We start from the raw sequence: 27933 nt of genomic DNA on the forward strand, positions 1-27933 counted from the left end.
AGAGATAACTCATCTATTTTCTTCCCCTTAAGGTGTAGGGTAAATTAAGTGAATCAGGCTTTTTTACACCCTCCTGACATTAACCTGGATGCCGGGCCCGAGAGGCATGGGCATGGGGCACGTGCACCTATGATTGTGGGCACATGTGTGTATGTGCACACCTAGGCCAAGAGGTGAGGGATGAAAAGGCGTTGTCACTCTGAGGTGAGACTATGACTATAAGACTCAGAGGGAGAATGCCAGAGAGAGGCAAGAGAAAGAGCATGCATGGATTCCAGGGCGTCCCAGCCCCCTTCCCTGGTGTGCCTGTGTACCTGGATCCCTCCTCCAACATTAAAGGCTGTAAAGATCCACCGAGGACTCTGAGCTCTTTATCCATCTGCCTGAATCAACAGTGAACCTGCCCACCTTGTGCATGCTTGCATTACAGTCGTGTCTGCTCGTATTGAAAGATGGTCTTCTCCAACCTTTTCTCCAGAGTCATCTTTATTAATGTTACAGTAAGGACTGTGCAGTTTTCAGTGGCTATGATGTCATTTGAAAGCAGTGCCAAGGAAAGAGATGATAGGATGGAGAGTTGTCTTTTAGACTATGATTCAACTAAGGTCCGTAGATATGGACCACGATGGCTGGAAATCCCTAAGTTGGGAATTACTCAGTCCCTGTTGGGAGGTATAATGGTATTTGATGTAGACAGATGTGTACTTTCTTTTCACACTCATCCCTCCATATTCATTGCCACAAAAACTGAAGACTTTAAGATGTTTAGACCCTCATATCTACAGGGTTAATTTTACTTTATGACTTCCTTATAGTAGGCTGCTCTAGTGTAAGCATGCACAGGGCAGGTTCACTGTCAATTTGGGCAGATGGATAAAGAGAGACCCAGAGCTCTTGATAGATTTTATAGGCAGGGAGGCTGGCAGGCAAGGTGGCAGGCATGGGCTGGGGGCTGGCAGGCAGGCAACTGAACATCCCAACCTCCCATGAATGTTTGCACTCTCTGGCCTCTTGTGGTCTTGTCTCAGAGTGGTCCTCCACCATTGTCCCATCTCTGAGTGAAGCTGCCCTTTTAGCCCTCTCCTTTTGGCACAGGTGTGAGCATTTACACATGCACACACCCAGACTTTCTGGGCCCAGCAATCCATAATCATAAGTGCGCGTGCCATATTCAAGCCTCTTAGCCTGGGCATCCACAGTAGTGGCAGGAGGGCACAAAAGAAGCCTGATAACTTCAGTCACCCTACAGATGCCCATGACCTCATTGATTGTGGGAAAAGTGTCAGATAGTTCACATTTCTTGTGGCTGAAGACTGAAGGAACCCAGCTCACCTGTCTCAAGTTTGCCGTGAGTTGAGAGATTTGCTCAGGAACCATATCTTTTCCTTGTTTTTCCTCATTCCAGGGAAGTTTAGTGAACCTGTTAAGATAGGGCGATGAGGCAATTAACAAGCTAAAGCTGTGGTTCTCAAACTTGGCTGCAATTTGGCATTTTCTGGAAGCCTCAAAAAATCAAGATGCCTGGGTCTTGCTGCTAGGTTCTAATACAATTGCTGGAAATGTGAGCTAAGCATCAGGATCCTTAAAAGCTTCTTAGGAGATTTCAATTGGTAACATTGGTTGAGAGTCAGTGGTTTTTATCTCCTCTTCTGCTGCTGCTGTTTCTTGTTTTACCTCCCCAAAGACCAAACATGAGTTAAAACTACAGTGAAAAAAGCAGATGAGTGTAGTACAAGAGGAATTGTTTCCAAGGTATTAGAAAATTTGACGAAATAAGACTAGGTTGAGAGGGGTTAAAAAACCAAACTCCTAGGGCCTTCATGGTGGCACAAGGGAGTTAAGTCTCAGCACTACGAATCTATCAGCAGCAACTGCAGCATGAGTTCGATCCCTGTCCCGGGAGGTGACTCACATGGCACAGCAGACCTCTCCTGTCTCGCTCTCTGCTCCCCTCAGCAGTGTATTTCAGTCAGTTTGCCTGTTTTGTTCCCCACTCTCTGGTGAATCCTCTCCCCCCCACCACCTGTACCCCAGTTCTTGTATGCATAAATAAAAAAATCTTAAAAAAAAACAAACAACCAAAAACAAATTCCTAAAGGTGTTTGACTTAATCAGAAGCACCAGGATGAGCAAACTAAAGAAATGGATTCAAAGCTTATTGAATGTCAGAATTAACTGTTTAAGAATGGCCATCAAATGGGCCTCCCTGGTGGCTCAGCGGGTTGAGCGCTGTGCTGTGAAGCTGACCACAGCTTATGCAGCGCAGGTTCGATTCCTGGCTGACCAGGAGAAACCCACATGGTGTGGCAGACCTCTCCTGTCTCACCCGCTGCTCCCTTAGCAGTGTCTTTGGTCTGCCTGCCTGTTCTGCTCCCTGCTCTGTCTCTGGTGAATCACCCTCCCACGTCTCTGACCTGTGCCCCAGTTCTTGTATAAATAAATCTTTAAAAAAAAAAAAGAGTGACTATCAAATAATTAAAATGGAAATTTGTGGAGAAAATTCTATAGATGATAGCTGAAGAGTGAATAGTGACGCTGAGGTGTACTTCTGGAGTAACACAATCAATAAATCAATTGTATTTTTGCTTAGGCCTCTATTCTCAAGCCTAATTGTTGGTTCAATGCAAGCCTTTTGCTTTGATCTCTGGTTCTACCACTTACAAAGACTTGATGAGCTTGGCTTCCTGGAGTGAAATTCAAATACACTTGTGAAATGTAAACAACATTCATTTATTAAGAATCCTATAATCAAGGCAAATTGGCATGCTTATATAAGCAATTAGCTTTGAGAATAGAAAGATAAATAGGATGCTAAGTCAAGAATGGCTGATTGTTCTCAATGCAAGACTCTGGTTATTCGTTTAATAGTTATAGCATAGCACACAGACATTCCTCTTACTCATAGACTTTAGCATTTGTGGTTTGGGTTTGAGGACAGCATATGTGCTTTTCTAACTGGAAGGATAGAAGCAATTATTGTCTAATTTTCATCTAGAAATTTAAGTAAATCTTTCAAGGACATGTAGGTAGTTGGCTTATGGACTAGATAAAACCAAGTATTTGGCAACAGGGGCAGAGAAGATGTGCCTGAAGAATAATATTTTATTTTGGTGGGGAAGGTAAAGATGAGTGTTTCACAGTGACAGTAAGTTTTAAAATCTCATCTGCCATCAGTAAATAACTTTTTTTTTTTTTCTAGAAGGAAGCATTAGGATGACTAATGGCAGAAGTTTGATAGAACATGATTAGATTTGTACTATGGCAACATTGCCTTGTGAGTTCAGCACTGCCAAATGTCTCGTTTGTGAACACTGGGGAACTTAATTACAAAGACAACGAATCAGATGAGTGGCTTGATTGGTTAGTTTCAGTTCTGACCCTTTCTGTCCCCAGAGTGGTCAGTGTTGTAGTTCTGCGAAAGAAACTTCCCCATTTTTGTGACAGTGGGTTTTCTTGATTAATTAGGTTTCTTTATCCCCAGGAACTTCTGCCTGGTGAACTTAGGGAGCCAATTAGTCCAATGCCTTGGTATCTGTATGCCTTCAGCCTGTGATTTGCTGAGTCCCCAAGTCTTATTCAGAGTTGCCAACTAGGGCCTCCCCGGTGGCGCAGCGGGTTAAGTGCAGCGCTGTGAGGCTGTTTGAAGCCTCCGCGTCACTGGTTCAAACCCTAGCCAGCCAGGGAGCAACCCACATGGTGCGGCAGACCTCTCCTGTTTCACCTCCTGCTCCCCTCAGCAATGTATTTCGGTCCTTCTGCCTGTTCTGCTACCTGCTCTGTCTCTGGTGGATTCTCTCACCCTCCCGTGCCTCTGACCTGTACCCCAGTGCTTGTATAAATAAATAAATCTTAAAAAAAAAAAAAGAGTTTTTTTTTTTTTTTTTTAAAGTTGCCAACTAATCAGGTATTTTAGGTGTGAACCTGGAGAGACCATTTAGAACTGTGCCTGCTGGGTCTGTGGAATCATTCAGCTAGTCAGTGTTTAGCCTCTCCAGTGTCCTTTCACAGAGGAAGTCTGAGTCCCAGAGTAGGCTTGTTGGAAAGCATTTGTTTGATTTAGTCTCCAGATCATTTATTAATTTACCAGGTGCCAACCATCATTTAATGGAATATTTCTTTAGACATCAGTATATTTATTTCACCAATAATTATAAGAGATTCCTCTACTTTTTCTATTGACAATGTTAGCATTAAAAAATTCTTTTTTGTTTTTCTTTGACATCTTAAAGTCATCCTTTTAAAAAAACCACCTTTTTATGGAAGAATATTGAAAAATATGAAATGGACCCATATCATAGGTATCCGGTTCGATGGATTTTCGCAAACTGAACACACAGTTGTAACCAGCCCGTAGGTCAGGAATGGGGTCTGTTTCTCTGTTCTTTTCCAAACATGGTTCACCTTGGCTCCTTGCCTTCCCAGTCACTTACCTGAATTTACTTTCTGGGTAGCCAGATTTATGTGGAAGAAAGTAAGCCACAGGATTGTGCCTTGTGGTTTAATTCTAAAGGATTGTGACCATGAAGTTTCCACCACTTCCCTTGAGAGATTTCCTCAGGCCAGATAGACCTAACCATTAGGAAATATTGGCACTGCAGCATCTCCCTGTTGTTTTTACAGTTACATCATCATTGGTAACCCTAAATGATGGTGGGGGTGTGTGTGTGTGTGCATGTGTATATATATGTGTAGTACTTGTTCATAATACTGATGACAGTCCATTTTTTTTTTTTTTTAGATTTATTTATTTATTTATACAAGCACTGGGTACATTGAGAAGCGCAGGAGGGTGAGAGAATTCACCAGAGCCAGAATGGGGAGCAGAACAGGCATACTGACGAAGTACACTGCTGAGGGGAGCAGCGGGCGGCAGGAGAGGTCTGCGCACCATGTGGGACCCTTGCCGAGTGGCTGGGGATCGAACTGGCACTGCAGAGGCTGCGGGCAGCTTTGCAGCCCAGCGCTCAATCACTGCGCCACTGGGGAGGCCCAACAGTCAATTTTGATTTATTTTCATAGAGTGAAACATAAATAGGGGAGGATTTCCACAGTGCAATGAGCATTGACCTCTGAATTTTAATATAGCAGGTTCTCAAATAATGTCTAGTTCAGCATCATTTTTTTTTTATAGAGGCATGTTTTTATTTATTTATTTGTTTATTTGTTTGTTTTGTTTATACATGCACTGGGTACAGTCAGAAGCGTGGGAGGGTGAGAGAATTCACCAGAGTCAGAGCGGGGAGCAGAGCAGGCAGAAGGACCGAAGTACACTGCTGAGGGGAGCAGCGGGCGGCAGGAGAGGTCTGCGCGCCATGTGGGACCCTCCACCGGTGGCCGGGGAGCAGCCGGGGATCGAACCGGCGCCGCAGAGGCGCGGGCAGCTTCGCAACCCAGCGCTCAACCGCTGCGCCACTGGGGAGGCCCCAGCATCATTTTGTTTTAATGCTACTGAGGAAAAAAAAATATTGATTCCCTGCTGGGGCCACTGTCTTTGTGAAGTTTTCACTTTCTTCCCAGGTCTGTGTGGATTTTATCTAGATACTTCAGTTTCTTCCCATATGCCAAGGATGTGCATGTGAGTTTCATTGGTGTGTCTGTTGTCCCAGCTTGAGAGAGTGTATGTGTGTTTGCATGTGCGTGCATGTGGGAGAGAGAGAAGAGTATGTTTCCTGTGATGACAGGCATCCTCTCCAGAGTTGGTTCCTGCCTTGTGCCCTGAACTGTTGGCTCTCAACACTTAACCATCTTGAACTGGAATAAATGGGTTAGGAAGTGAGTGAGTGAATGAATGAATGAATGAATGAATTGAATCAATCAGGTTCAATGAATATAACTGTTTAATACTGGCAGTGTTTTGAGTCTTTATAAATTTGATGGTATTCTTATGATCAGAAATATACTATTGAACTTTAATTCACATTTATAGTAATTAATCTAAGGTAAAGTTAGTTTTGTTTAAACGTCATTTCCTTACTGTACTTGGAGTTATGCACTGTTAGATACAAGTTTTGTGTATTCACTTTCAAGCCCATGCTCTGACCTTTAGCTGTTTTCATCTTTCTTGATGATTCTTTTGAAATATTAAGTTATAAGCTTACACATTTCATCTTCTGGCTTAGTTTTCCCAAAAAAGTCTTATTATGGTATTTCAAACATAGATCCAATTTGAGAGGTTCTTTGGTCATTTTGTTGTAAATCGTTCACCTTCAGTACTTTTCTCTGTAACTTCTGTGTCTCTCCCAGCCTCATTGCAGCCTCCCAGTCTGGCCAGACCCTGTTACTGTTCCTGACTTGGAGTTTGCTTCTGCCCTGTCCATAGAACAGGCCTGAGCTTTCCTCCATTATGTCTTTTCTCATACTGAGTCTCCTGCATATTTCCTGCTCTTTTTGCTGCTCTGCTTTTTGAAACTACATCCAGTCTTCCAGACTTCTGAAATCCTTTACCTTTTCCAGGTGTCCTTGCAGGCCCACCTCAGTGTGGGGGAGGTAGAAAAAACAAATCCCATTTTTCTGATCTCTTTATGGTACAAGTAGTATGAATTATCTCTTACTCATGAGGCCCATGATTAAATATCCCATATTTTGTGTGAGGTGTGACTGTAATATAAGGGGGTGGTTTTATGTGCAGCTTCATAGTCACTCTTTACACTTTTAGCTACCCTTTTATTCTGTATTTATTTGCCACTTCACATCGTGGGTTCCTGGGAGGCAAGGGTCACATCTTGCAGGGCCTGGCAGCTTTTTCCTTATCCAATACAGTGCTTAGCCCAGGAATGGATCCTAGTCCCTGATCATGGACTTGGCTGGAGCCTGGTACCTGCTGAAACAGGGCAGGAATTGAACTGCTCTTGAGAACTTATTTAACTGATACTAGGCCAACTGTTAATTGCACATAACTTGCCTTTGTGTTGAAATGACACTTTGTCACAGATTCTTAGTCATCTTGGTATTCCCCATATCACTTGATTGTGGTAGGTTCCCAAGAATGCTAAGTGTTTCGAGATTATACATTGGCATCATATTGCACTTTGCTCCTTACTGGAAAACTTGTAAATTAGGGAAGAGGACGCAAGCACTTGAAGTGACTGAAGAAAGTAAGTGATTTTTCAGTCACTGAGCCATATTGGTGTGTTGTGAAGTGCTGTCATCAATGAGTAGTAGTACAGTAGTGTTAGACTTTTAAAAAATATTCTTCATGCTATTTTCTTTGGAGCGAGGCAAGTTTAAATGAGCAGCATTCTTTGGCATTATAGTGCTTAACTGTTTGCAGATATTTTCAAATGATCTTTTGTGATTCCAGGAGCTCCTAATAAGTGAGGCAATGAGGTCGTGAAGGTGTGTGACTTGACATTACATAAGAAGGTGGTGAAATTTGTGATCTAGTCCTAGGTCTTTTGCATTTAACTCCAGGGTGAATTCCACTGTAAAATAAGATGAAGTTTATGTTATGTGCTCATGTGCTCACTCATGTACTTCATAAGTATTTCTTTGATGCTCTTGGTAACCCTTGGAAGAGGTTATTACCTTTTTTTTTTTTTAAAAAAAAAAAAACAACTAATGAGACAGTGAGGCTCAGAGTGAGGAAGTGGCCACTGCCAAATGATGGAGGCAGAACTTGAATCCAGGCCTGTCTGAGAGAAGCTGCTCCTTTCTACTGTGCTACACTGTGTGTATTTTGTGAGATAGCAAGGGATGTCATTAACTGTGTGCTTCCAGTTCTTCATTCATCATATACCTTCTGGACTAAACAGTAACTATACTTTGTCTTATGAGCCCAGCTATTTTTCCATGCTACAGAATCATACCTTGATCTCATGGGGCTCAAGATGGAGTTGTGAAAACAGACAGCCCCAAATAGCTTCCCAATCAATGCAGTTGAAGACACACTAAGCTCTGGGGCTTCAGAGGGACAGTGCCATTTTTTGAGTGTTCAGGAAAAGTTTCCTTCAAATAGGAAGCAGAGAGAGGGCTTCAGTGGTGGGGGAAAGGGGGTGCAGCTTGGACCACACTGGACCGCACTTTGTATTCTATATTGTACAGTTTTGCACCATTGTCACTGCCTAAGGAGGACTTACCTTTAATCAGACAACCCACAGATAATGACTCAGCAGGCAGTGCTGTAGGCTCTGGAGGGTGTGGTGCTACATGAAATGGACTAAATATCTGCCCTCAAGGAGTTTCAAATCTAGTGGTGGGAAAGTGCAGTGGGGAGAGCCAGCCATGAAAGGGGTACACAGGTACAAAAATGGGACTGTTCTGAGGTAGCCAAAGAGTATGAGGAGAAGAAATCAGGGTAAGGTAAGGGGGTGTCCTTTGGCTTAGAATCTGAGTGAGGGAGCAGGTAACTACATGGGGTGTGAAGACCAGGGAGGAAACTTGAAGCAGGAGGAGTGTTTCTCTCCTGATGAGTCATGATAGGCTGCATGAACCCTGGAGTAAAAGAAGTGCACAGCCTGTGTGAGGTCCTCCGCCCAGACCTCAGCTGTGGGGGGAAGGGGCACAGGAGTGAGGTTCCGTACACTCTAGCTGTAGAGCCCCTTCTTGTAAGTGGCTTTGTGCAGTCACCATTCTGTCACTGATAAAGTTCATATGGTTTCTAACATGTGATCATTATAGTATTGTCAACTGTTCTAGACCTATGCAACATACGATTGAGAATGGACTGTTCGGTTATTGTGAGCAGTCCCCTTCTAAGTAAACATACTCTGAGGGCATCTCATTCCCTGGAGTGGACCATTTATCTGCTTGAAGCTGTAGGTTGACCTGGTAAGGCAGAACAAATTTCTCTGCTATAACTTGCCGCTAGCTTGTTGCTTAGATTCCCCCCCCCCTTTTTTTTTTCTTAAGGAACAGGTTTATTAAAACCTGAGAGAAGTAAAGGATGCTTGCATAGACACAACTATCCTTGTGGGCAGAAAGAGCTGCCCCCCCCATCTTTCTTTTAAAACATTTTTATTTTACTGGCTTGCAAGAAATTTACACAGAACTTTGGTTTTGAAGTTAAAAATAAGCATTTGGTGGAATTAAAATTATTCCTAAAATTCTTTAAGTTGGTCATAGAGATTCAGTCTGCACAATTCTGCATCTACAACCCTAGAAAGTGATTCTTATGGTTGTTGGTTTGAGGACCTCTGAACTTGACAAAAGGAGAGGTGAGGAAAAGTCTACACACAGATATGTGGGCATTCACACTGTTCTGCCTTTAACTCTCAGACTTCCAGCAGCAGTTGGAGAATGGGTGGAGAATGTGAGCATCTTTTTTGCCTGTAGATTGATTTAATTCAGTGTCATGTTAAATCTTTCATATACATTAGTGGATTTGTTTCTTGTGAAACAAGAAAGCCCTCTAGTTAAAAGTGGGTTTGACATATGAATACCAGTAACAGTGTAGCTCACGTATGGTGCATTTCTTTAACCATTTTAGTAAGCAGCATAGGTGGCTCAGGGCAACTGCAGGGTAGATATCAGCCCTGCTTTATCTCAGAGAAACTCAGGACTAAAGGAATTCATGAACTTGCCTGAGGATGCATGTTTCTAATAGACATTAGAGTTGAAAAAATCAAATTTTGTTGACTCTAAAGCTGTGTTCCTAACATACCATTTTAACAACCAGTTACAAAAAATGTAAATATACTAGAATATCAATTACAAGTATATAAATATGACAAAAATGTACTGGTTCAAAGTAAATTCAAGCAATGTGAGGTCTTCAGTATTTTTTCAGCCCATATTTTGTTGGTATATACTGAGAACAGTAATAAGATAGCCTTCCAAAAAAATTAGATAAAATGAGAACAGGATGAATAAGCCATTTTCCACTGTTGAAATAATAAAGACCAAAAAAGACTGTGATCAGATTGGTTTTTTTCTGGTGACGATTGTCCTCTGAAGACTTTAGAAGGCCCTCTTTCAGGCAACTATCTCTAAACCTTTGTTTTCTTAAATGTCCCTAGGAAAATGGTTGTGGTGTTATAGTTTTTTTGATCAGCCCTCAGTGATAACCGACAGACTTCGACTTCTTTGTGAGGGGAACAACCATTATTATCTTGTATTAGTAGGTCTGTGTCGGGACTGCTTATTCTAATAAACAACTTCCATGCAATCCTATTCATTCATTCATCAAATGTTTTGTATGGGTGTTTGCCCAAGCCAGGCAGGGTAAGTTTCTGGGACATCAAGTGTCGTCTCTACTTGTGAGAATTTAATTGCCTGATGGAAGGTAAGCATGAAAAGGAAGTGACTTTTGAAGACATTTATGATTATATATGTGTGTTGTGTATACAGTACCCTATAGAAGGGAATATTCATATTAAAGTTTTGTAACATTTTAGGCTAAATCTAGACAAGTTTGTTACTTTGGCTGAAAATTGTAATTCACAAGTACAGATGAAATTAATTCAGCTCTGTGCCTAAATGCTTAAAGGTTCAGGTGTGTGTATAAGTGTGCATGTGCAAACAACTTGGAAGAATTTGGTCAAAAGTAACTAATACTGGGCCTCCCCTGGTGGTGCAGGTGGTTGAGCTCAGAACTGTGACGCTGTCTGCAGCCTCTGTAGTGCCGGTTTGATCCTGACTGGCCGGCGAGGGTCCCACATGGTTCAGCAGACCTCTCCTGACTCACCCGTTGCTCCACTCAGCAGTGTATTTTGTCAGTCTGCCTGTTCTGTTCCCCGCTCTGTCTCTGGTGAATCCTCTCACCCTCCTGTGCATCTGGCCTGTACTCCAGTTCTTGTATAAATAAATAAATAAATCTTTAAAAAAAAGTAACTAATACTTGGGGTCTCCTTGGTGGCGCAAGGGGTTAAGACGCAACCTATGAAGCTATGCAACCTATGAAGTTATCTGCAGCCACTGCAGCACAAGTTCGATCCCCAGCCAGTCAGGGAGCAACTCACATGGCGCAGCAGACCTCTCCTCAGTTCACATGGCCCGCTGCTCCCCTCAGCAATGTATTTCAGTCGATCTACCCTCTTTTCCCCACTCTGTCTCTGGTAAATCCTCTCACCTCCTGCACCTCTTCCCTGTACCCCAGTTTCTTGGTATGCATAAATCATCTTTAAAAAAAAAGTAACTAATACTTTTGGGTAGGAGTGTATAATATTTAGAAGAGTCAGACTATGAGACTTTCTCCTTTAGACTGTGTTAGAAACTGAGCCAACAGGGCCTCCCCGGTGGTGCAGCGGTTGAGCGCTGGGTTGCGAAGCTGCCTGCAGCCTTTGTAGCCTCTGCAGCGCTGGTTTGATACCTGGCCACCCGGCGAGGGTCCCACATGGCGTGCAGACCTCTCCTGCCGCCCGCTGCTCCCCTCAGCAGTGTACTTCAGTCCTTCTGCCTGTTCTGCTCCCTGCTCTGGCTCTGGTGAATCCTCTCACCCTCCCACACTTCTGACTGTACCCAATGCTTGTATAAATAAATAAATCTTAAAAAAAAAAATTAAAAAAAAAAAACTGAGCCAACATCTGCTATACTCACTTTGCTAGAAAGCTTGCCATCTTTCCTACAAAGGCTTTTGTTGTAGGAAGTGATGACATTAGACAGTAGGACCCAGAAAGGACATTTAACTAAACTATTAAAAAAGACCTACATTTACAAAAATGCTTGTTTCTGACACAGCTTTGGAATTGGGACTGAGTTGGACTAATGGATGTTAGTGTATCTCACAGGTTACTTTAGTGAAAGCACCTGCCTGAAATGTGAAGAGCACCCAGAATTGAATTGATGGCGCCTTGTGATTGCACAAGGTCATATATGAAATGTTTCCAAAGGCCTGCTTTATTGTATGTAGTTTCTGCTTTTTCCTGACACTTGCATTTTGTGCTGCCTAGAAAAAACGGACTATTCTGTTTCAGACCCTAGTAGATGTATTAGTGTTTTCATAATTGGAACAGGCAAAAACCATGCGAAGTACAGCGGGGGTAACCACAGAGCAGTTCACACAAGAAAATACATTCAAAGTCATAACCATCTGAACCTTGGAGAAACTGCTGTGGAAGTTTTATTTGACTCCAGCTTTTTTTTTTTTCTGGCCTGGATGGAGTCATTTGGACTTTATTCTGAGTTCCAATAGTAGTAAAAAAAAGATTTGTATAACCTGCGTATAGGTGGCCTTCTGTTTGAATTGTTTGAGATGCTCAGTAAAAGCTGCCTCCTTATATCAAGTAAATAATATAATGCCAAAGGACTTGATCTAGGAGACAGAACAATAAGTCATTATAGGTTACATTCCCCCAGTAACCTCTTGACATACTTTTCCCTCAGAAGCTTCCTTATTAACTTGTTTTGCTTATGTCTTACATAGTAAATGTTGCTGAATCTGATAGAGCTAAGCTTATGAAACAAAGGCCAGTCCTGAATCGAATCAATTTACTATCACCATCCAGAGATGAGAGCCTAGAATTTTCTGAAGATGCTTTTATATACTCTTGTTTGTTAATCACTTTCCAGCTAGGAAACCTGTTCTTTTTCTCTCAGCTGGTAAATGTCATTTTTGCCCTAAATTGTGTAGTGATGTTCTTCTACCTTTTAAAGTTACTGAGATAAAAGAATATTTGCTAGAACTGTCAGACTGTGTGAAATAAATTTCTGTATTTTCAGACCATTGAGGGTCCTTCAACCTCTTGGACTGAAGCTGTATGCATGTTTTTCTTGGTGGCCTATTTCCATAAGAAATAGCCTTAATTTTTGGACTTAGTAATGAAGGTATGAACCAATTCTGTCAGGTTTCTTGCGCCATTTATTGTATCCCTTAGTCAGCTTAGAATTGCATGAAAGGAATCAATAAGCCAACTCTTAAGAAGATCCAGATGAAAAGGATTATAACATGGTACAAAAATATTAGCATGCCTGGCCTGGCCGTGTGACTCATTCCTTTTGGAGAATTCATTTTGACAGCTTTTTTGAATCACACATCAATCACAAAGTTCGTATTTTTGGCGGGGTGCTAGACTTTACCCTAATGCTCATGATGGTAACTGCCAAAAGTGAACAAAGAAGAGAATTTGAAATGAAACAGCATCACAAACATTTATTTTTTTCTTGAGCAACAGCAAAATTGGGAGTTAGATGATGTCTTTTTCATTGCCCCCAAGAAAACTACTACTTTATCCCAATGAAAATGTGACCCTGATGGGTCCTCCCCAACCTGTGACTGTAAGAATGATTCTTCTTATCTAAGTTTCCATTCAAGAGTTTTCTGTCCCTAACCTTCTTCCCTACTACCTCAGGAGTAGTTCTTTTAAGGCTTAAGGTTTTTCTCATGATGTCCTGTTGACTAAGCTTGCTTTCGGGTTGTTCAACTCTGTACTGCATGTAGTCCTTCTGGGAAGAAACTCCCTTGAACTTCAAAGGAGGAGCCAGATACTCAGGCTGTATCTAGCAATAAACATTTGACCCTTTTGTCTCTCTCCTTTCCATCTCTCTCTTACAAGAATCCTTCTGTGCAAAAACTCTTGTAATAGTTGAGGTTATCATGCTGTTAAATGGTTTGCACCACTGCTCTAAATATGTGCTGTAATTTATGCAGAAATCACCTTTCATACAATTTATTGCTGTAAAGAACACATGCATTTTGTAGTGCATGTACTCAATGCTGAGAAATAGTTACAGTGGGCATATTTTTAAGGAAATGGTGCCAACATTATCTAACAGTAGGCTAACATACCCACATATCTGAGGAACTAAAATGTTACATGTACAGGCCGTGCTTCCCTGCCCTCATTTCCTTCCCTCCCCCTTTTGAGGAAAGCTACCCTGAATTGGCATATGTCATTTCTATGTACATTTGGCAAAAATAATTTACATTTGTTTCTGAGATTATAGAAATGGTATCATTAACCATGAGTACTTTTGAATAAATATTTCATTTCAGAAGTATCTATGTTAATGTATAGATATGCTTGTAGATCATATTTAATTTTTGAATCATTCATTGAATGAATAGCATAAACTATTTGCAATTGGCCCTCATTATTTGTAGGTTCTGGATTTGCAAATTTGCCTGTTCCGCAAAATTCATTTATAATCTCCAAACTGATCCTAGTGCTGCTTTTGTGGTCATTTATGGATCAGAGTAGTGAAAAATTTGAGACACCCAATGCACAGTTTGCCAGTGAGGTGGAACAGGACAACACTCTGCTTTGTTGTTTCAGCTCTGTCTCTGTAAGCAAGTGTTCTTTCCATTCTATTTAGTGCCATGGATTCTGCATTTTTGTACTTTCTGCTAGTGATTTTGCTGTGTGAAATGGCCTCCTAACATAATGCTGAAGTGATGTCTGCTGTTCCTAACTGCAGAAAGGCTGTGATGTTCCTTCTGGAGAAAATGTGTGTGTTATGTCAGCTTTGTTCAAGAATGAGTTAGAGAGTAGTTGGCTGTGAGTTCAGTGTTAGGAACCCACAATATAGAAAAGTGAGGTGTCTTTAAACAAAAACACATATGATACTTTTTCATGTGTTGATGTGACCTGAGTTTCACAGAAAACTAACCCTGTTTTTTTCTCCCCGAGGAAAACACTGGTTCAGTATTTACTAATGTTTCCTGTGACATTCCAGAACAATCTACTGTGACTAATGAGACTCATTTGAGGTTTATGGTTTCTTTTTATAAGTTATATTACAATCATAATCCTTTTCTGTCATTTGATGCACAGGTTTTCTGTTTAAGGTTTATATACCTAAATTGTAATAATTGGGTCCTAGATGAATGCCCTTTTTCAACTCAAGTGATCATCATTGAAGTGCTCTCTAATGTTTTTTTTTTCCCCCTCAGGTGTAGTTGATGTTAGTAGGGTTCATCCCTGGTAGCCATCTTGGGATGGGTGGGGTGGGGGTGATGTGTGTGTGTGTGTGCACGCTCGTGTGCATATGAACAGCATTTTTTTAGATTAATTTATTTATTTATACAAGCACTGGGTACAGTCAGAAGCACGGGAGGGTGAGAGAATTCCCCAGAGGCAGAGCGGAAAGCAGAACAGGCAGACCGATGAAATGCACTGCGAGGGGAGCAGCAGGCGGCAGGAGAGGTCTGCGCGCCATGTGGGACCCTTCGGCCTGGGATGGAACCGGTGCTGCAGAGAATGCTGGCAGCTCTGCAGCCCAGAGCTCAACTGCTGCACCACTGGGGAGGCCCTATGAACAGTATTTTTTAGCACCTACCTGATGCTAGTGGTTATGAGTAATAATAGTGAACTTTCTTCCAGGAACTCACAATGTATTTCTGGTGGTAACATTTAGAAACATAAAACAATGTTAAAAAGCTAGCTGCTTTATCTTTCAGTGAGATGAGAATAGATTGGGATCCTGCGGGGAATGTTTAAGGTAATAATAGCAAATAATGAGTCTTTGTACTAGACTGAACATCTTAGTAACAATCCAACGTGGTAGATACTGTTACTAATTCATTTTTATTGGTGTTAATTCAACATTATTAATTCAAGAGGAAACTCTGAGGTATAAAGAGATCAAGCAACTTTGGACTTGGTCTCTCTGGAAATAGGGTTTCCAATCTTAAGTGTGGTCTGTATATCTCTCATCCATAGAGCCATAACCTCAGAGATACTCTGTCTTAGCAGGTAAGAAAACAATTCAAAATAATTCAGGGAAGTTGGGGAATCTTTTCGCAGGAGTGAGGAGAGCATTTGATCTTTTTTTTCTTTAATTAAGGGCAGTGGTGAGGATAGGACACACAGGGGATCCTCTTCAGTGCTGATTTTCTAAGCCATCTTTGATTTTGGTGGAAGAGTTTTTAATAGCCAGCTCTTTTCATTACCACTTGCAAAGCAAACTGAGTACTTTTGGAAGAAAGAAAAATTTGTGTCTTCTGTTTGTCCTTTTCTTCAGGCTACTGTGAAGATGGTGGACATAGGGTTTCTCTACTTTTATAAGAGTTTTTTTAATCATCTTTACCACTTTTTGAGGGCTTTCAAAAAGGTCAAGCACTTTGTGAGTTCTGTATGTGTATTTCTTTTTTTTTTTTTAGCAGTTTATTTTTTTTAAGATTTGTTTATGCATACAAGAACTGTGGTACTGGCCAGAGGTGTGGGGGGTGAGAGGATTCACCAGAGACAGAGCGGGGGGAACAGAACAGAATGATTGACTGAAATACACTGCTGAGGGGAGCAGCGGGCGAGTCAGGCGAGGTCTGCTGTGCCTTGTGTATAGCTCTCTGGCCAACCGGGAATTGAACTCGTGCTGCAGAGGCTGCGGTCAGCTTCATAGGTTGCATCTTAACCCCTTGCGCCACTTGGGAGGACCCTGTATTTCTAAAGAGAAATGCTGTGGTAGTTTAATAATTTATTTAGAAAGTGGTTGAATAGGCATTCTTGACTCCACAGCACACGTTCAACCAACTATTCTGCTGCACTCTCTTGGTGAGAATGGCAGGGGGAGAGTGAAGGTGGTAGGGTATTCCTGTAGTGCAGAGCCCCTGGGCAGGTGATAACTCTCAGTAACAAGTTGTAGGCTGTAATCCAAAGTACTGTTTATTGAAATGAAATGCCATTATTTGTGTTAATTTCCCATTATCAGAAAGAGAAACTGCAACTAAAATTAATAAATGGGTTTCTGGAAGCCACCAAAGCACCATTAGTCTTGAGAAATATCTTACCTTTTCCTACGGTGAATGAGAACATTTCCTGCTTTATTTCTTAGAATCAATGACATTTTCTTTATTAACAAATCATCTTGCTTTATCTTCTGAAAGTACATTTTCATAGCTTACTCTGAAAGAATTGAGATTATTTTTTAAATCAAAATCTTTCAAGCTCTTGACTGAGGCCTATGTGGAAATATATTTTATATTCATTGTCCAATATACACAAGTTATGCAAATTCAGATGGAGAACAAGTTTTTGTGAACAATACTTACCTTTACTCAATGAATTGCACCTCATTTTCTATGCCATTCTATTCTTTTTTTTTTTTTTTTAAGATTTATTTTTACAAGCACTGGGTACAGTCAGAAGCGCAGGAAGGTGAGAGAATTCACCAGAGCGGGGAGCAGAGCAGGCAGAAGGACCGAAGTACACTGCTGAGGGGAGCAGCGGGCGGCAGGAGAGGTCTGTGCACCATGTGGGACCCTTCTCTAGTGGCCGGGGAGCAGCTGGGGATAGAACTGAAGCCGCAGAGGCTGCGGGCAGCTTTGCAGCCCAGCGCTCAACCGCTGTGCCACCGGGGAGGCCCTGCCGTTCTATTCTTTTAAAATAATGTCATCTTGACTTATTTTAGAATGGAAAATTTGCACTATGTATGATTAAATTCCAGAAATTGTTGGTAGTACAACATTGAATCAACTTGATCAGATTCATTTAAACTCCTTAAAGACCACACTGAAGATTTGACCATTGATCATGACCATTTATTCCTTCGGTCTTTAATGAGTTGCCAATAACTTTAAAATAAAGAAAATTTTTTTTGGTGAGTGGGCATGTGTCCAATATCAGAACTTGTGGAGCTGCTTGTTGGTTCTGGAGGTCTTGGTCACCCTGAGTTCATTAAAGCGTTGGGTCCTGTTTGGACCAGCATTCACACATTGTGACAATGTTGCCTATCTGGACATCCCTGAAGCAGAGCGACAGGACAGGTGCATAGACATGTTCTTGTGATGCTTCTCAAAGCAGTTGAACTTTGAATATAGTGGAGATAGTCTTAGCACCCAACATTAGTCCTCTGCATGTTCATCTTGTCATCACGCCAGACAAGATCCACCCTCAGATGGAGACATTACTGGTAAAGGGGCATTTTCTGTTATTGTAGATGCCCTTAACGGCCTCCTTGAGAGTCTTGAAGTTCAGTCCCATGTTCTTGTAGTATCTAGGGAGCGTCTTTTTTTTGCCAGTTTCTTGAAGCAGACTCTTCTACATATTTTGAAAGATGAACAGCTGCTTTTGGTAGGCACACGTGGTCTGATCGTTGGTCATCTTTTCAGCTGCTTGAAAAAAACCCCGCTTATAAAATATTTGACTATATAATAAACAGTGGAAAAGAATTAAGGCTGAAGAGATACTGAGAAGAGTGCTTAAAGATTTATTTACTTATGTATACAAGAACTGGGGGGTACAGGGCAGAGGTGGGGGTGGTGGTGAGAGGATTCACCAGAGACAGAATGGGGAACAGAAAGGCAGATTGACTAAAATACACTGCTGAGGGGAGCAGTGGGCGAGACAGGAGAGGTCTGCTGCACCATGTGGGTAGCTCCCTGCCCGGGGATCCAACTCGTGCTGCAGTGGCTGCGGATAACTTCATAGGTTGTGCCTTAACCCCTTGCACCACCAGGGAGGCCCTTGATCTTTGTTCTTGAAGTTATTTCCCTGGAATTCATAGCATTTTGTTGTTTGGTACTTGCCTGATTGTATTAATCAGCTGTGCGTGAGGTTACCTGCAGAGCCTCTGATAATGCTCCTCGATTGAGAGACTTGAACATGTAAGTTGTGTATTAATTATGGAAAAGTAAGTTTAGCCAGGGAAACAGAAGAGTGAAAAATGGAGTTCTCTGGAAATTCAGACAACGGTTGGTCATTTTTAGTGAAATTTTCACATATTTTAGGAATTTCTACCTGATCCATAAACATTAAGGTTAAAATTCAGTCAACAAATTTTTTTTTTTTTTACAAAGGTCTACAGGGTATGTCTGTAATTATTAAACAGATTGCCAAAGAGATGATTGAAAGAAAATGTTGGCAGTTTTGTCTTAGGCCCCTCTTGTTCTGCCTTTGCACATTATCTGGATGTTAGCCAGAGAACCAGGCCTTTAAACCAAAACATTAGTAAACCATAAAACATATCTTGAGACAATATAATGTAGCAAAAGCAAATGTGGCAGAATTTCTGAAGCAATTCTGTGACTAGTATTTCCAATAAATTAATCTATTTAGATATGTTCTGGGTACTTTTCTTGGCAAAATAGTAAATTGTGCAACTGAGACTAACTCAGATGTTGGAATTAGTCTGTGACTTTGATCTTACATAAATGAATTTCTTCAACAATGTTTCTGTTTAGTCTCTGAAATAAATCCAAATTTATTCAAGAAAGTTTTAAGCTGGACTAGTTTTTATGTTACTGAAAGTTCAGATTTCTCTCCTTTGTTAATAACAGGTTCTTGAGAGGTCTTTTCCTCCAATCCAGAACATTCCTGCTGCAAACACTAAATAACAGTTGTGAGAATTCAGAGAATCAAAATATAAAATGAAGCACAAATATTTTTAAAAACCTCAATCCAGATCAGGTATTACACCCTTATTATGTGCTCAGCATTTTACATGTGATTTACTGATATTTCCAATGAGGGTTTATTAGTGACCAAGGTGTGCTGGCCATTATATTGGAGTATACAGGAGGGGCGAAAAGATAATGGATTTATATATTATAAATACTGTGATAGGCAAATGTATTAAATGGAATATGTTCTTTGGGGGCCAGAAACTTACAAATAATTAGAAAAGAAACTGAATAAGAGTTGATTGAGTTGATTCTTGAGTTGAAGAGTAGAAGATGCATAGGGGATTGCTTTGGGTTGGGAGAGATGGGGAGCAGTTTTAGGGGAAGGCATTCTAGGGGAGAGTACCACAGATATGCTGTACTTTGAGGGATGCATATAGATGATATGGCTAGAACATAGGGCCTGTAGAAATGACAAGAGAAGTTTTAATAAGTTATATGTTATCTGAGGGCAATCTTAGTATGATTTAGAATAGACAAAGGCAGAGTTTGAAAGCCTAATAAAAAATCTGCCATAATCAGGAAGGAAACATGCGGAGAGAGACAACACATTTCTGTAAGAATGAAGATGGGGGGCCTCCCTTGGTGGCGCAGTGGTTGAGTGCTGGGCTGGAGGCTGCCCGCAGCCTCTGTAGCACCAGTTCAATCCCCGGCCACCGGGTGAGGGTCCCACATGGCACGCAGACCTCTCCTGCCGCCCGCTGCTCCCCTCAGCAGTGTACTTCGTCAGTCTGCCTGTTCTGTTCCCCACTCTGGCTCTGGTGAGTTCTCTCACCCTCCCGTGCTTCTGACTGTACCCAGTGCTTGTATAAATAAATAAGTAAATAAATCTTTAAAAAAAAAAAAAAAGGATGAAGATGGGGACACCCGAGGGTTGGTGCTTAGGACGAAAGGGCAAGACTTGTATATGGATTGGTTCTTACTAGATTCAGGCACTCCTTGAAGTTTCTCTGGACTCTTGTGGATATTGATTCCAAGAAAAGTTTGTGGTTTTATCTACAAGTAAAAATTTACATGCAGTTCCCAGGAACCCTTTCATGGACTATGAGACGTCATTGGGTACCAGGTTGGGATCCTCGTTCAGTAGAATGGTGGGGAGAATTCTGATAATCAACACATCATTATTTACTTGATTCTTGGAATTTAAAAGCTTAGTGGTACAGCCAACAGACGGGATCGATGAGTAAGTATCTTGTGTCATAGAGGGCAAGGATATAGTGAGAGTTTTGGATGTTTTGAGATTTCTCTATAATAACAGTGCATTTCCTTTTGTTAAAGTATTTGTACATGTACTCTCTGTGCGAGAGACTACCTGATGCTATATAAAGCATAATAATGTGTACTTGACTAGATGAATGTTCTAAATACACACAGTTACATTAATCCAAAATAGAACTGCAGTTTCAAACATAGTGTGCTCTGGTTTAAAATGCTCTGAGCAATGACTTTATTTTGCTTGTTTAATGTAGGAGGCTGCATTCTTACTGTGTGTTGTCAGTCTTGACTCTAGGCATTATGTTCTTAGTCTTTGATGAAAATATGATGAATTTCTGGAGACTATTCCGAATGATGGTGAAAAAATGTGGATTGTTTCATCTAAGGTCTTTTTTCTATACATTTAATGACTTTGCACTGAAATACTCCCTATTTTAGTTGTCAGAGTTCTTAAGCAATAATTTCCATGTCTGAGGAGTCATTTGGAGAATTTCTTGGATCCCCAAGAACACTGAGATTTGTAAAACAAGTTGGAAGTGGATTGTGAAATCTTTCTGTCTTTTAGGTGAGTGAGATCATCTGGGCTTGCTTCCTCTTTCCCAGGTTAAAACCTTGCCTCAGGGCTCTGGGACCATGACTGTGCACCTGATTCAAAGAACACTCTGGTATTTAACAGTTACTTTTCCATGTAGTCTGTGAATTCTGCCTGGAAAAGCTCATTGATGAGGAAGGTTTATAGGATTTTCCCCTTTGATCCAGCTTCCTGATCACTGCCAATGGCACCAGCCCACACAGCCCTCTGGTAACCCTGCTCATCAGATTTGACAGTTACTCTGTTTTTGTTCCTTCCTGCTGGTCTGTGGTGTCAGGATTAGGAGTGTCAGCATCGCCTGGGGACCAGATAGAAGTGCAAGTTTTCGGTGCCTGCTCCTAAATTACTGACTCATTCTGCATTTTACATATTCATTCTATTTATTCTACCTTTTATTTATTTACATTATTTTAATAAAGTCCACAATTGCTGCATTTTTGTGTTAAATTTTGAGACTAGATCACTTAGTATCTAAGAATCTGGGCTCTCAGCGCCTTTTTTGCTGGTTAAAGAATTTTTCTCGTTTTCTACTCAGAGGTGGTGGGGATCATCTGATCATATATAAGTTATTGTGGAATTACAGATGATGATTTAGGTGCCTCTTAGTTTTCTCTCTCTTTTTCTCTTAAAGATGATTTTTTAATAAAATTATAAATTTTTGCATAGAAGACCTGGGTTGTAGGCCAGAGGGGTGGGGGGCCAGGAGAGGGGTGAGAGGATTCACCAGAGACAGAGTGGGGAGCAGAACAGGTGTATCAACTGAAATACACTGCTGAGAGGAGCAGCGGGCAGACAGGAGAGGTCTGCTGCACCATATCTGGGTTAGCTCCCTGGTCAGGGATTGACCATAGTGGTTATAGCTCAGAGACTAAACCCCTAGGCCACCAGAGAGGCCCAGAATTCTCTTTTTTTAAGTTTAGTAATTTATATAATCTCTTTCCTCATAGAGAAGATTATCTTTTAGCCTTTTCATGTACTCTGGTCTGTTTCCTAGATTATTAAAGAAAATATTTCTGAAATGGGCAAAATGTGCTTTTCAGAGTCTCATGTATTTTATGTTCATACTCTTAAATCTAGGGGCTTTTGGTTATATTTTTGGTTTCATTTTGAAAGTTTTTACTTGGTGTCCTGCCTTTGATATTTCATTTTATTGAGTTTGTTTGCCTATCTGTTATTCAATATTTGTAGGCTTGAAACATGCAAGTTAGCCTTCCTTGACAGGACATGTGCATAGTTAACATGACAGCACTTCTCTTCCATAAGTAGGCACATGGGATCTGATTTAGTGTGAAAGAGTACAAGGATGTGGAACCTCAAGGTTGCTTTTACTGCTGCTTTGTTCCTTGGAAAGCAGACACTTCCCTGTTTTTTTGCAACCCAACACAACCGCTGCGCCACCGGAGAGGCCCCCGACACTTCCCTGTTTTTTAAAATGGGGAAATTTCTAGATAATATAAAATTAATTGATAAATGCTTCATGATAATAAGGCATTTATAACAAAAGATAGACAGTATTTTGTGCTTCCCCTTGGGTGCTTTTTTTTTTTTTAAGAAATTTTTTTTTTTAAAGATTTATTTTTAATTATTTATACAAGCACTGGGTACAGTCAGAAGCACGGGAGGGTGAGAGAATTCACCAGAGCCAGAGCTGGGAGCAGAGCAGGCAGAAGGACCGAAGTACACTGCTGAGGGGAGCAGCGGGCTGCAGGAGAGGTCTGCGTGCCACGTGGGACCCTCCTCCGGTGGCCGGGGAGCAGCCGGGGATGGAACAGGCGCTGCAGAGGCTGCGGGCAGCTTCGCAACCCAGCGCTCAACCGCTGCGCCACCGGGGAGGCCCCTGCTTTTTTTTTTTTTTTTTAATATGATTTTGCTGGTTTCTTTGTATTATGAATGGAGAGTAGAGGATGAAACCAGAGGAGGATAGAGAGACATTAGAAATACAGAGTCTGACTTCTTTTACAAGGAAATATTCAGAAGACTGAAGATTATTTGTGAACACATAGTTAAATGGTCTCAGATTCCTTTAAATAATATGAGCGTTTATTAATATTAAGATGGACTATATCAATTGAGTTGATGGGAATGGATTTTTTTTTTTTAAAGATTTATTTATTTATGTATACAAGCACTGGGTATAGTCAGAAGTGCGGGAGGGTGAGAGAATTCACCAGAGCGGGGAACAGAACAGGCAGACTGACGAAGTACACTGCTGAGGGGAGCAGCGGGCGACAGGAGAGGTCTGTCGTGCCATGTGGGATCCTCGCCGGCGGCCAGGGATCTAACCGGCGCTGCAGAGGCTGCGGGCAGCTTCGCAGCCCAGAGCTCAACTGCTGGGCCACCAGGGGAGGCCCGATGGGAATGGATTTTTAGAAATAACTCTCAACATCTACTGATACTATAAGGAGGATGGCTGGTAAATGATGGGCCCTTCTTTGGTTGCTTAGGAAGGCTGTGTTCTTTGCAGAGAAGATTTGATCAAGAAGTGACACAGGTTTCTTAACCATTGGAAGAGACAGAATTAAAAATCATTCAGTTGTACTTTCATTTCCTGAGGGTTGAGTTAAACAGAAAAAAGTGTTGGTGATCTATTGCTGTGTGACAATTTACTTCAAAATGTAGAGACTTAAACCAATAGTAAGCACTTATTATCTCACAGTTTCAGGCATCAGGAATTTGGGGCCGTCTGCACCGTTTGTTTAAAGCCTCTCCTGAGGATGCAGTATCATGAAGGGGCTGCCTTCGAAAGCTTGATTAGGGCTGGGGGACTGCTTCAAAGGTGTCTCATTGACATGATTGTTAGGTTGCTGCTGGCTCTAGCCAGGAGGCCTCACTAGCGCAGTGCAGGCATTTCTGTACTTGCTTGCTAGACTCCACAACATGGCAGTTGAATTACCCCAGAGTAAGCAAGCAGTCTGAGAGACACAAAATAGAAGTGCAGTATTTTTATTCTCTAGCCGACACTGTCACTTCTGTGACATCCAGTTGGCAACACAAGTCAGCCCCATTTGTTGTGGGTGGTAACTACTTAAAGGCATGGATACCAAGAAACCAGGATGGTTGGGAACCTTTCTTGGAGATGCTGGCTACCATAGAAGTACACTTGACTTTTTTTTTTTTTTTTTTAATGTGAGATGCTTTTCTCCTTTTAATGGTAAGATGGGTGACATTTATTTATAGCTTTAAGTGGAGTTGTGGGAGACAAGGTCACAGTTCACTGGGGAGAAATCTTAAACCTTAGAGTAAGGATTATGTCTCATTTGGCATGTATGACTAGCCTGTTAAATTTTGAAGCTCTAAAATTACTATGTGGAGAGGTGAACTATAGTTAAAGGTCTAACAAAAGAGAATCTAATATATTATTTGATGCAGAATTATAATTCAGAATATGTTCAGTATTTGAAAGGTTGGAAATTCAATCAGTTGCTTGCCCTCAGATAGTTTAAATAAACCCTGCACAACATCTGTTGTGAATTGATAGTTATTCTCATCATAGTTAGTTGGAGCTTTTGGTTTATTTTAAGATTTTTATTTTGGCATAAGGTCTTATGGGATAAAGTTCATTACTATTTCTGATAAGGAATCCATGTTGGTGATGAATCTCGTCCATTTATTTTCGGTATGCTTTCTGCATTAGTGGAGAGTTTTCATTGCAACTTGCTCATTTACCTTCATAAGAAGACCTGGAACTCCCCCACTGTACTTTAACTTGGCAAAATCTTTATGACTGACCATGCACTTTGAGAACTTCTTTGCAGTTTCCTCTGGGCAGCCTGAAAACTGACTGTTTAATTTTAGTTAAAAGCAAGAGCTGTTCCTCTGATTGGATTGTGCTTAATTACATTCCATATTCTAGTCATTTGATACAGAGCTGCTGCTTCAAGTGTCTCTGCAGACTATGTAGTAGCTCCTGTTTTGATTGTTAGTGGCTTATAAAATCTGAAAACTGAGGATAGGAAGAGTATTCTGATCTCAAGAAGTGTCTGGGACTAGGAGGACATGGCTATTGTTCCTGTGTTAATGTGCATGTCTGTTTATTTATTATTTTTTAATTGAGGTAATGCTCATTTGCATTATTGTTGCTATTTTGGAAGTATTGTACCCCCCCCTAAGGTATCACCACTGTCGTGCACCTGCCTCATGTCTTTGGACAGTATTGCAGAGCTAAGGGAACTCGATGAACTCAAGCAGCCCTAACCTGAGTCATGGCTCAGGGTTCTAGTTCCTTAACACTTAAAAGGCTCTGTGACTTAGAACAATTATTTTGTTTCTACCTGATCCATAAAATAAAGAGTTAAAACTAAATTATCTTAATTGCCCCCTGCCTCCAAACTTGTGTTAAAAATTAGCTATTTTTCATAAAGGCGATAGGAAATATTATGAGGTTAATCAAGTTAAGTCTTCAAATTAAGGTATTGAGAACCATTTTTTTTTTTAAAGAAGTTCTGTGGGCATTTATTGGTGATGGGAGAGTTCCAGTCCTTCATGACAGATATAATTAGTGGAAGATTTTTTCTAGAACAGTTTGGGAGAGTTTGACTATGTGCCAGAGTGTTGATAGAAGAATAGAACTGTGTTTGGTATTTTTGAAGCACTTAATCTCGGTGAGATTTTTAAGAAAAAGGAGAGGATTATTTTTAACTCTTAGAAATCTAGGATAGAGGAGTCCAGTACCTAATGCTTTTTTTTTTTTTTAAATCACTATAGCATTTTTTTTTCCTCACTGAAAAATCAGAAAATATTACTGGATTTTTTGGGGGGTTTGAAAAGTAAGCTAGGAAATATTCTTTGCATCAAAATGAAACATTCTACACGTTGTGATTGCTTATGTGGATGCAGGGAAAGAATATTTGAAACTATGGTGACCTATATGATTTTGGTGGTATTGAGACTTTGCTTTAAGGTGCTTTTTCCCTTCAGAGTAATGTTCAAGGTAGAAAACATCTCAGTTTGTATGTAGTAATAGTCATTTAATTAGTAGTTCTTGAATGAGTGAAGAGACTAGCAACAGATTTAGAGGCTGCAAAGGGGGATCCTCCATAAATTCTGAAGAGTTGGGTAGAGGATTAACCACTTTAGGGTTGGGGTATTGTTTTTTCCAAGTGCTGAAAATGGTATTCTGCTTGGCAGGTGGATGAGGGTCTTAGTTATCTGGATCAGGTAATATTTTTGTTACAAGTATGTGGATGAATATCATATATTTTGATCCTTAGCCCTTAATTTTTTTGATCAAATAATATTTCCACAGTTCGGAAACCCAAATGAGGCTGTTATGTCATGTGGGTTATGTGGGTTAAATTCAAAGTGTTTGAAAAAGAGGTAGATAATTGACATGAAAATGACATAGGTAACTGAACAGCCTTAATATTATTTATTTATTTATTTAAAAAAATTTTATTTATTTTTATACAAGAACCCAGGTACAGGCCAGATGTGCAGGAGGGTGCGATTCACCAGAGACAGAGTGGGGAACAGAACAGGCAGACTGACAAAATACATTGCTCAGGGGAGCAGCGGGCAAGACAGGAGAGGTCTACTTTGCCATGTGGGATTCTTGCTGGCCGGCGGGGATCGAACCCATGCTGCAGAGGCTGTGGACAGCTTCACAGTGTGGCGCTTAATCACCTGCGCCACCAGGGAGGCCCAACAGCCTTAATTTTAATGGCTTTATACTTACTAAATATCCCAAAATAAATCTGAATATGTAGAGACATAGACTATGGGGATGGGACTAAGAGAACATGTTTCTGTGGGAACTCGTCACTTGCATTTGGAGAAACCTGCCGCGGACCAGCACAGCAGTAGAAGATGAGGCCACCTCAGGGTTGAGAGAAGCGTGCAGGGTGGTCAGGGCGTCGGTGAAAGAAATGACAAACAGACACACTTCAAGAGTGAAAATCTGAGTGTAATTTTCTTTGAGTTTGTGACCAGTATATATATGTTTTCCAAAAGCACAGGAACAATGAATATCAATGAAATCAGCTTGCTCATGGGCTCAGCCTATCACCAACAGGGCGGTGATCTACATCTGGACTCAGCCTCATTCCTAAGTAGATAGACCATTGGTTTTGTTTTTAAACTATATAATCGCATTTTTTATTAACTACTTTTTTACCTAAACTATATTTTAATTATTACAGGGTTTAGTAATGTTTCATTTGAGTCAGCCTTGTTTTAAGGATTTCATATGATTTTTTAATTAACAAGCAATGACCTTTATAGAAGAAAGAAGGAAGTTTAGAAAGACAATAAGGGATTAAAGTTTGTAGTTCTAGAAAGACGGGATAAGGTTTTTTAGCATTCTTGTAGTGGTTCCTGGTGGTCCTTATCTTTTGATAAGCTTCTGTCTTTTCAGGGAACTTCGCTGTACTTCCCCTGCTTCAGGGTGTTTTGCTGTTCTCCCCCTGCGCGCTGGTTGCCCAGCCCGACCTAGGGATGGTTAGCCCTAAAGGTCACTGCAGGGGGAGGTGCAGCAGAAACCCACTTTTCTTCCATTTGAATATGGATTTAAATAGGCCAGTTGGCTGCATCCCATGAGCTTATTATTTTCCTTTGCTCTCAAATCCACTCTCCTGTCTGTGCTCCACCTTTCACCTGGCTAACCATACTAGACTCTACCAGAAGGCCCCCTTGCTCTCATGTCCAGTATAAATCAGATTTATTCAGTGTAAATCAGAGAGCAGAAGTGAGTTGGTGGCATTTTATTCTTTTCCCACACCCCTGCTAGAGTCTGCTGCCTTTGGCCCTTAAGCTGGTGAGCACCCTTCACTGTTGGAAGTAAATTGAAACTATAGTTCTCCATTGGTGGATGTGAGATGGTGTTGTTATGACTTTTCATATATCTATACCTAGATATAGATGTATCTTTTCATATAAATATACATTTCATATATAAATATGTATTTTATTAGTTTTGCCA

At 41.0% G+C, this 27933-nt stretch overlaps 1 protein-coding gene and 1 pseudogene across 4 annotated transcripts in view; one reads left to right on the forward strand and one right to left on the reverse strand.

The window, feature by feature from the left end:
* Positions 1–27933, forward strand: part of FMNL2 (formin like 2) — a 280386-nt gene that overhangs the window by 6947 nt on the left and 245506 nt on the right. The window lies entirely within an intron of this gene.
* Positions 17432–17912, reverse strand: LOC119255841 (40S ribosomal protein S11-like; annotated as a pseudogene).

This window comes from Talpa occidentalis, unplaced genomic scaffold (assembly GCF_014898055.3).
Source record: "Talpa occidentalis isolate TD23 unplaced genomic scaffold, MPIMG_talOcc4v2.1 talOcc4.3, whole genome shotgun sequence".
In the NCBI taxonomy this organism is placed as follows: domain Eukaryota; kingdom Metazoa; phylum Chordata; class Mammalia; order Eulipotyphla; family Talpidae; genus Talpa; species Talpa occidentalis.